General features: G+C 40.7%; 1 pseudogene; it reads right to left on the reverse strand.

Moving 5' to 3' along the window:
* Positions 1-4,650: 4,650 nt before the first annotated feature.
* LOC149114894 (kelch-like protein 38) lies at positions 4,651-7,263 on the reverse strand (annotated as a pseudogene).
* Between the last annotated feature and the right edge of the window lie 2,421 nt (positions 7,264-9,684).

Raw genomic sequence — 9,684 nt, forward strand, 5'->3', positions numbered from 1 at the left:
ACAACAGTGGGAAGAGATACTTCAAGAAGAGTGAAGAACACATGATCTGTCAGTTTTGTTGTTCTTGTTTTGGAGAACGAAACAACATTAATAGCCCACGCACCTTTGCTGACTTATTGAATACATAGAAATTTGACTGGGTAATAATTTGTTGCTAAAAAAGAGAATAGAATTGCTACAACAGTTGTAGAGATAATTCTGATTGACCAAATCGTGACCTTCACTGAACAAATGGCATCACGCACGTCATGACAATTCTATAAATATCAAGGCTCGTTCACCTAAACCCATTAACCTGCGATCACTTGTTCTTTATTTCGGCGCCATAGTAAAAGAACGCCTGATCGCAGGGTATCCTCCCACTTGTCAGTATTAAAGCTCCAGTTTTGTTGGCCGAGTCCTTCTGAACTCCTGTTGTGTTTTAGGGTCAGGACAATTATTGAAACAATTAGTTGAAAGCCTAGCAACGTTACGAAATAACAAGCATCATACTGACAGCGCGTCCTCTCCCTTCACACGTTAGGTGGGGTGGAGCAGGATGCAAATTTTTAAAAAAATGCATCCAAAACATTTTTATGGTGTAAGGCACGTCAGGACGAATGCTTTTCGATTGGGTTCGATTACCGAAAGTTCGATTCAGGACGTGCCGGGACTAGAGAAAGATTTAAGCTGCGATGTCCAGATGATTTCGAAACTGCTCGTCGTTGTGACATGACCACCGAATCTCCATGAAATTTCCGGTGGTAAGATGAAATCGTGGGTAAAATCACGACTCAATCGAAGGACAGCACCCCCTGCGCGAGGAGCCCTTTGAGGAGAGGGTTGTTCAGATTTCAACCCGGCCTGACATATCAGTAAACAATCGAGCAGTGTTTCATAAGCCAGCGTTTACATGTCACAGACAGTCTGAGCCGCGGACTGTTATTCTGAGTTTCGAAGGCTATGTATGTTTAAAAATAACCTGATAACATATTACGTCTAGATACCCGGCAGCCGGGAAGTGTTTTCGAAAAACTAGATGCCCGGAAGTCTGAAATGATTATAGAAATTCCACGAAATAACTCTTAGAATAGTAGATCTTTGTTCAGAATTGTCAAGCGATTTTAAGCATTTTAGCTTTGTATCGATCTGAGGAAATTTTCGAGCTTGGGCATACTATAAAATATCGATGTTCCAACACTTAGCAAATATCATACTTTGGTATCTAGACACACTGCAGTTTACATAGAAACAAAGGAATAGCACATTACGTTTCGGTTGCTCGTTTGGCTTATTTCTTGTCATATGGAATTAAGTCACTGCATTTTTATTCCCCACTCCACCACGGTCAACAACAAGAACAAAAAACTTGTATTTCTGTAGACTGTATGATTTTACAATTTCATTTATAAAGTGTTGTGAAACATCACAGCGCTGACACAACCCCTACTGGTTGTCGATTACTTCTGTTATTTGTCTGACCTCTTGTTGTCACTCGTCTGCGACAAGAGACCATAAACTAAAAATATCTCCAATTATTTTTTTTATGACGTCCGGTATTTTCAAATAAAGGAAGTCGCAAATTATTACAAACTTCTAAAAGTTACTTCTGCTATGTAGATATGATCTGTTTGAAGTGTTTTTCACGTACTACGCTTTCACAATACAGTGGTGGAATTGTTCGATCACATCCGCTCTCACCCAGAGGACCAAGTAATCAGTCGGTGTGAAACTTTCAAGTGGATTAAGTGTAATAAAAATTATAACACCAATAAAACAAAAGTTAAAGCAAGCTGAGCGGACGTTTTAACTGGTTTGAAGTTACTAGGTAAAGATAGAAACAAAGCGAATTATATTTTTTTTGTCTGAAAGTTTTAGAGAGACCGCGTGCGCACAAGGACAACAAGCGGAACGGATTTAGCTACCAGCCAACAGAAGAATAGCCTAACCTGAACTATTCGATAAATGTCTTTTAGAAAGACAATTAAACCTCCTTGTAAAACTGATCTTTTGGCAGACGCCACAAGGCAGCGTCTTGTGTAATATCGTGGTTCAGCCAACTCTTCCATAAATGGGACGAGTAAACTAACATACCTTCACAACATGTAATATAAAATTCGAAAATTGTCGTTTTGCATTTCCGTAGAGTTCCATAATGTAATTGTCTTTTCGGGTATCGCGATGACTGGAATGCATTGTTAGAAGAGGCGAGAACCATTTCGTGGTCCAGACAGTCATTGTACTTTGTTAACAGGATTTGTTTCTCAACTTTATCGCGGGAACTCAATACGCGGGCCGTAATAGAAGACGCCCTCGTCGGCATGTGAGATGTTTCGATGGGTGCTTTTTGTTGATACAGATTTGGTCTAAGGCATGTGTCTTTCTCGACTGATCTGTAAAGTTTTCAGTGCTGTAAATGCATGTATAAATTGGGAAAATGGGCCAACCAAACGCAACGAAAACGGGATTGCTTCAGAGCTCTTGCTTCCCTCCCCCCGGTGGGGGAGGGGGAGCAGGCACGTCACAGAAGGGGGCAAAAAAGTTACCTCCTGAAAGAAACCGCCTTACAGTTTGGTTGCTCAGATTCATCAATTTTCAAGCCAGCTGTACCAGTGTTTACACCCTTAGAGTGCAGTTCTCTGCTAAACGTCGCTTTTGCCACGATTTCCGACCAGGGGAAGTCTTCAAGAAACAAAAATTACTTTATTCTGCCAGACCCTCATTCTCCCTGCTTCATGCGCCAATAATCAAATGAAAATTGAAACATTGTATTGTATTCAAACATTTGTATTTGGTGTCAAGGGCTCGTTCCGTCTTCCTCCTTTCAAGTGGTGCGTGGTAAACCGCAGATATCAAAACAGGAAGTCGTGGACGATAAAGGAAGTCTTGCAAAGTGGCGATTCATATTCTTATCAAAGTTTGCGGTGATTCTGAACTAATTTATGTTTGTGCTTTCTTTTGTTGCTTTTTTGTTGTCTTAGTTATTTAATTTAATAATTACAGTAAACTCTCTTTGCCGAACGATGTAAGCGTAAAAGAAACAAAATCTGGTCGGTTTAATGGGCGGTTTGGGTGTGTTCAAAAACTTTATTCTTGCAAAAGGTGTCAAAGGTGTGTTATTCGCAGCAGAAATAATTATTATAACTTCAAAGCGTCACATTGCTATTACAAAATACCAGATGTCATGGGAAGGATTGGGAAGCACTGCAATCAATAATGAACCGCCCGTACTATTACAGGTTTTTGGCGGTGATCGATTGAGGCGTTTTTTGTAATAAATGAGTTAGTTTTGATCTTAGTAAAAACGTCCACTGATCAATGGTGTCAACTGGATATGTAACACTTGCAGTTATCGTAGATAAATTGAACGCGGCGCTTTAGCCTAACGCTATTTCGCGTTGCTACCAAGCCTAGAAATACAAGTTACACCCTGTAGAAATCCGTGGTATGTTATGACGTAACAGTACTAAGCACTCAGTAGCTTTCATTTGAATTAACTCTGTACGTTAATTTTAGGAAGCCTAAAAAAATAGTCAAAATAATTTACCTGTCGATCATTCTAAGGGAACTTGAGTCTTCGCGAAATAGACAGGGCAGTTTTGTTCATTTCCCGAAAACCTTACGTCTTACTGCCTTTCCGGAAACTATAGCTGGCCTTTTTTTGGTACACAAAATGGACACTTTTATCAATCCACGAAAGTAAAGGCCTTCTGAACAGACAATTTACCGAAAAGATCCAGTAGGTGCCCCTGTATGTTAGTAATAAGTGTTAGAGTTTTGTATTGTGACGTTAAAAATAGATTTAAAACATTAAAGTGCAATATAAAAATAAAGAACTAATTTTGTCTGTATAAAATCCCTGGTTTGTAAAGAATAGTGTCTATTATCTCACAGGAGTCCCTTACGTGAGCATTAGAAATATCTTCGTTGCCACCACCTTTGCGATTTCCGAGGCGTCCAGTGATCCCAATAGCTGGTTTCCATCAAGAAGAAAATTTCTCTTGTTGCCACATAATTGCTTGGATCGCGGAAAGAAGAGCTAGTGTTCGTTGCGACCAAGGCCGTTTCCATATCTTCCAATATGCAGATCTGTTCTAGTCTTCACTGCGGTTAAATACGAAGTTACTCGATTGTGTTACAAATGTGATATAAACTGGGGTCACCAACTTCGTTTCAGAGATAAAGAATGTGTAAAATAACCAAGAAACTCAGCATGGTCTCGTGGGTTTTAGCTGAAAATATTAAAGATAATGGTCCCAAATGTTGCCAGTCTTTTGCAATTTTAGACAAAGAGCTAATTGGATGGTGTTTGGAGCAAAAATAAATGTCATTTTTTCCACATAACGAAGGAAAGGATAGAGATAGTGATCCATCGATAGAAAAAATAGTGGTCATCAGAAGCAGACACGCCGCGTATAAATTGACACTGAGCAGTAAGGAAAAAACGGGCTAGGGTTTCGACCGAGTATATCTTCTAATATGTAGATTTTTTCAAACTTTTACTTTGGTTATAGATAATGAGTTACTTGTATCGGAAATGCAAGAGAAGATGGGGGTTACCGGCTTTGTTTTAGAGATCCCGGGCAGAGATACATTGTGTGCACATGAAAAAATAACCAAGAAACATAATCTCTAGAGGTTTTAGCAGAAAATAATGAAGATGGGTCAATGTACGGAGGCAGTCTATCATCTCATATATTTTTCTCAAGGCAGTCAGCGCGAACTGTTTACTGATTCTGGAAAGGTGGTACACCAATTGAGAACAAAGACCTCTCAACAGATTGGAAAAACTAACGACACCTTGCAAACAACTTATTGACGACTTAAACCAAAGGGAGAAGCAGAACGACAATTTGAGACAGGCCTTAACACACGCAGACGCAGTGATGACTGGTTGTAATCTTTGTAAAAGCACAAGCACAATGCAACTAGCCTATAAACGCTGTCCTGAAGAAGTCACTAATAGACGTCTTTTGCTGACACAATTTACTATCAAGACATGATAATAAACAGCACCTCACTGCATCTGCTTATGCTGCTTATGCAGTTTGTACGCTAGAAAAAAAAAGATTTAAAAGTTCACACTTTAGCGATCATCACTAATACAGATCAGCGTCTGATTCCGCAGGATACAAAGTTCAGTTGCCACACAGTAGCTTTGTGTTGTCATTCGCCACAGTCTTTTACAACGCAAACACTAAAAAATACATGGTAAACAAAAGACAACTAGTTTGTCAGAGGTTTGCTCCTACTGATATTTACAGAAACTATAAAGGAGTAAATGTCTGCCTGAAAGTTTTGAGTCACATGATGAAGCATTTCCGCTCAGGTTTTTTGGAAGTTAACGAGGGCTGGGTTGCTCCGGGAAGGCTTCCATCGGAAGGGAAGGTTTCGTTCACCGGCCGGATGTTGCAAAATCCTTTACAAATTCTCATCGAGCAAACGTTGTTAGGTGGAAAAAGGCCAAATGTCGCACGTCTTGCTGTCACTTCTGTTTTCGTGTCCCATTTATTCTCTTCAGGTTTATAACATACAAATCTTACACTAAATTTCTCACTCTGGCAGGAGTCAACTATAATACTCGAGGTATATAGGTCACCATCGACTGCCAGTAGGGCTTCAAAATCTTCCCGGTCCATACCTGAAGCTTGTGATGAACCGCCACTCATTTGTTGTTTCATCGTACACCTCACACTGATGGCCTTCTAGCACCTTCGTCCTATTGAAAAAACCTCCAGCAATGTAGATTTTTTCGTTCACAGCAGCTCCGTGAGCGCACTTTCGCGCCACTTGAATGTGAGCTAATTTGTCCCATTTGTTTTTGCTAACGTCATACCTGTCAACATTGCAAAGGAACCTGCACTCGTTACTAGGGGATCCTATGCCTCCAATAAAATAAATAAAATTATCTTTGGCTACAATGCAGAAATCTTATCTAAGATCCAAATAATCAAAAGATGATACATCTTCCCACGACTTTGATTCCGGTTTGTACTTCGAGAGGAAGGAAGTATGTTTTCGGCTGCCACACGTTTGCTCTGTTTCTGTTCTAGAAAAGTCCAATACATGGCCAAGGCGGCGACACTGATGGAAGCGCCAATTTAGTAAATGGTCCATAACACATGGTTCAGACATCAAAGCGTACATTTCATCTCCATTTCTAAAAAATGTTTCCCGCAAATACCGTCTCGGTTCTTCCAAGGATGGTAACAGCTCACGTTTGTTAGAGTATAGACTATATGTTAATTGTTTTAAGGACTTAGGTTGATAGCGCGACGCCTCCTGCACAGTAAGATACAATTGACCATCACAAGGGACACATTTATGATGCGTAAAAAATTCAGCTGGTATCTCTCCCAAACCGCACCAGCTATTCTCACGAGGAAAGTTACACAGAAGATTTTCACCCACATTTACTACTACAACAGGGGTCTCGAGTGTCTTTCTGGGTGGAACACTGAGGCTCTCGAAGTTTTTTGAGTCAAGTAAGTTGATGGCATCCTTTACCAGCGTCAGACAGCTGTTATTCTCTTGCACTAGCTCATTTGTCACGATATCATGTCTTAGAAAGTCACGCGATACATTCACAAGCCGAACGTGACGAAATAACTCGACGAAATGTCTTTTTCGCCGGCTTCTGTCATGGTCAATCCATGCTAGAACGATCTTAAAAACATCTTCCTCGGCGCTAACATCTATTTCATCACTTGAAATCCACATTTCAACCTCTCTGCTCGACATATTCAAAACATTTCCACGGTTCGCGGCGTAAACGGAGGTAAAATTGGCGAGGAAAAATTTCCTAGTGCTCGAAAGAAGGTCTTCGCATTGATATCTTTCAGCAAAATAGTAAGTTGAAGTACAATTTGAAATGCTCAGCGTCTGTAATAAAACCCCTCCAGCGAGAAGTTTTAGTTTGTTAAGAAACAAATAATCAGCCACAACGATCAGGTCTCGGGCGTTGTCTTCGGCCAATATCTGAACATTGCCGTTGTAAATAAACTGTAGCGTGGCCGCTATGGCTGACTCGGTAATCATCTCCAACCGAACTACTCCTTCTTGAGTCTCTTTCATGTCACTGTTCAGCAGCTTTTCAAAGAAAGGACTGGCCTCTGAGAGAACTCGTCTGTGAGCTTTGAATTCTTTGCCATCTTTGACCATCAAAACAACATCGCACGGCTGGTCGAGTGTGTCCTTTGGTATAAAGAGTTCACTTAAACTTTCATTCCTTCGGCTTGGAATAACTTGCTCAGAACTATCATGATTCCAACCTCTTCCAGGCCTTCAGTTTAACCGGGCGTGGCGCGAAAAACGGTGAGCGAAAAAATAGGGGTGAAGCGAACGCTTTCTCCCGACGCGCTTCTCTTTTATCGCTCGTTATTTTTCGTGCTGCCCCCAAGTAACTGAACGCCTGCAAGAGGCTATCGTGGTCAAGACAGGCTTTGTGCTTTGATAATAAGGGTAGCTTGGCAGTTTCATACGGGGACAGTACCTCTAAATTGCGGCAAAAGACAAAGTGACATCTTCGCCGCCATGCGAGATGTTTCCATGGGTTCTTTCAACCTCGTTCCCAGGGTAGGGAGAGGACGCTGGGAGCGAGGTAGGAGTTCTTTTTGTTAACTCCACAGATTTGGCCCAAGCCATGTATTTCTGAACTGCAGTCTGTAAGGTTTTCAGTGCTGCAGATGCAAGCATCAACTGTGAAAATGAACTGTTAAATGGTACATATCTGGGTTGTAAATATTGGCAGAATGTTTGGATCAGCTGCTGACCAAATTCCAGCTTCTTGTAATTGTCACTTTGGCCAAGCTGAAAAAGATCTGTTTTCACCGAATTCTAGTTCAAACGATACCATCAGATAGTGTGTTTAGTGACGGACGTTGCGGTGAAAGCTGCAATGAAAACTTGAGAGCTCTCGAAGTGAGGAACCAAAAAAGAAACAAAACAAAAAGGATGGTTTTGTTCTCACAAACAAAGAGGGGCTGGTTATCATCAAACCACAAATAATTCGGTCGTCTCTGAAGGCGAAGGTCAGTGTAAAAGAAGTGATGAAGATTACGGATCACGCATTGGAACGTTTTGCTTGTTTTTTGGGATTTTATTAAAACCACTCTTCATCCTGTTATTCAATTCAACTTTCAAATATAACCGTGTTCATCTGAGAAGCGTACATTTAAAACTTGAGACGCGTACATTTATGACGATGTGCACGACTCAAGAAAAATAGATTAAAAGACGCAACATGGGCGGTGGTATTTTAATTGCTTGTTTTACATGTTGTAGAAATACTAAACCAAAGACAGCTAATTTAAATAGTCTATGCATAAATAGGAGTCAAATGGCGATTTTTTCAAGGGGTACTCTTAATTTGGAGGGGATATGATATTTTTGACCTACTATTTTCGCCACAAAACACAACATTTGTGCCAGGTTTGAGCGAAATCGGTGTACCACCTTCTGCCTGGTTCTATCATGGACACTATCTTAAGCGTAAAATGTTTAGCCTGGAGGGTTTTTGGCGCAGATTGCCCGCTGTGGAGACGTAGCCAGTAGAGGTTCAACTGTTTGATCAGCACATGCTGAACGGATTGTGAAGATGTAATGTGGAATATTGAAAGAAATTGCCTCTGGGTAACCTGCAGTTTTATCTTTTTGATGGACAGGGGAAGTTGTTATCGTCTCAATGCTGTGCCTGAGTAGTAGCAAGTCTTGAAAGGTCAAGATCACACATAGAAAAGGACTTTGAGCACCATCGCATCTGGAAGAAAATTATCAGTTAATCCTTTACGTGCAGAAGAATGGAGGCCGGCCTAGCTTGCTAACAGGTTCTTTGCTGGGATTCCAAGGAAGAAAGAAGGAAAAAAACAGGAAGAAAGAAATAGGAGATCTTGCTAGAATACTTTAAGCACCAGTTAACACGTCAGAGATACATTTTTGAGTGTTTCGAAGACTACCTATGTTTACTTCTAGATATCGTAACAAACTGTAGTCAACACTGCTGAACTATGAAGAAACAAGACAACGAAAAGGGGATCGGATCGTAGCTACAGTATTCTAGCTGCGATTGCACCACAGAAGGATGCGAGAAAAGCTATCTCCTTAAAGAACCTGCTGGGTGGGTGCAATTAACCAATTTTCATCCCAGCTGTATCAGTGTTTACACCCTTAGGGTGTTCTCTGCTAAGCGTCGCTATTGGCACGATCTCAGGCTAATAGAGGTCATTAACACACACACAAAAATACTTCATTCTGTCAGAGGCTCACTAGTCGTTTTCCTTGCATCGCATGCCAATAACAAAATGGAAATGTTAAAACTTTGTTAAGATATGCCAAATCTCCTAGTTCTTGGAGGATCCATGCGAGCTACTGAATTGGCTGTTGACAAATCAGGATGACGGATATCGGTCCCTCGGGAGCTCTCAAAACCGGTTTCGATAAGTTGGAGAGATCTTGTAAAAGAAATACGGCAAAAAGAGGTTTCTTGGAGTTTGCACCTCGTGTTGTCAAACCTTCGCAAGCTTTGCGTTGAGGAGTCCAGGATTGGAAACGTTAACGGGCATTCTAATTTTCAGGTAATCATGAAAACAAGAAAATACTTGTACCTTTTTACGTTAGCTTTGAACTGTTTGTGATTTTTTATCACTGGAACAGTTACAAAGATGTAGTTCTCTACTACTAAAGGCAATCAATTGCATGATAATTTAC

Source organism: Orbicella faveolata, unplaced genomic scaffold, assembly GCF_042242905.1.
Source record: "Orbicella faveolata isolate gen_17 unplaced genomic scaffold, um_ofav_v1 contig_13, whole genome shotgun sequence".
In the NCBI taxonomy this organism is placed as follows: domain Eukaryota; kingdom Metazoa; phylum Cnidaria; class Anthozoa; order Scleractinia; family Merulinidae; genus Orbicella; species Orbicella faveolata.